We start from the raw sequence: 425 nt of genomic DNA on the forward strand, positions 1-425 counted from the left end.
CATTTTGCCTACTTTTTTCCACATGAGCTAGCATGTTTCTGATTTGATGGAGGTTTCCAAATACTGTGTCAAGAGTATCATAATGAAGTGTGTTGATTATTCAAACTGACTTCTTAAAAATAGTGATATCAGTTCTGCCACATTCCTTTCCAAAAGTTTATTGAGCAGAGAGGATACAAAGCAACAGAATATGCTGTCAGCATCTCTCTGTCTCTCTCTCTCTCCTTCACCACCACTTCTTTCCCCCAAAAAAGTCTTAAATTTATCCTATCAAGGATCAGAGGTCATGCATTAAAAAGAAGATAGTCTTGCTTTTCAATCCCACCCAACCTTTCCAACTACAAATAGGATGATGTATGCTACATTATCAACAGAAAGGCTGCCTGAAAATTCTACTGTTCTTCAAAACACAGGAAAACAAAGAG

Source organism: Pantherophis guttatus, chromosome 1 (assembly GCF_059756535.1).
Source record: "Pantherophis guttatus breed Tessera chromosome 1, ASM5975653v1, whole genome shotgun sequence".
NCBI lineage: Eukaryota > Metazoa > Chordata > Lepidosauria > Squamata > Colubridae > Pantherophis > Pantherophis guttatus.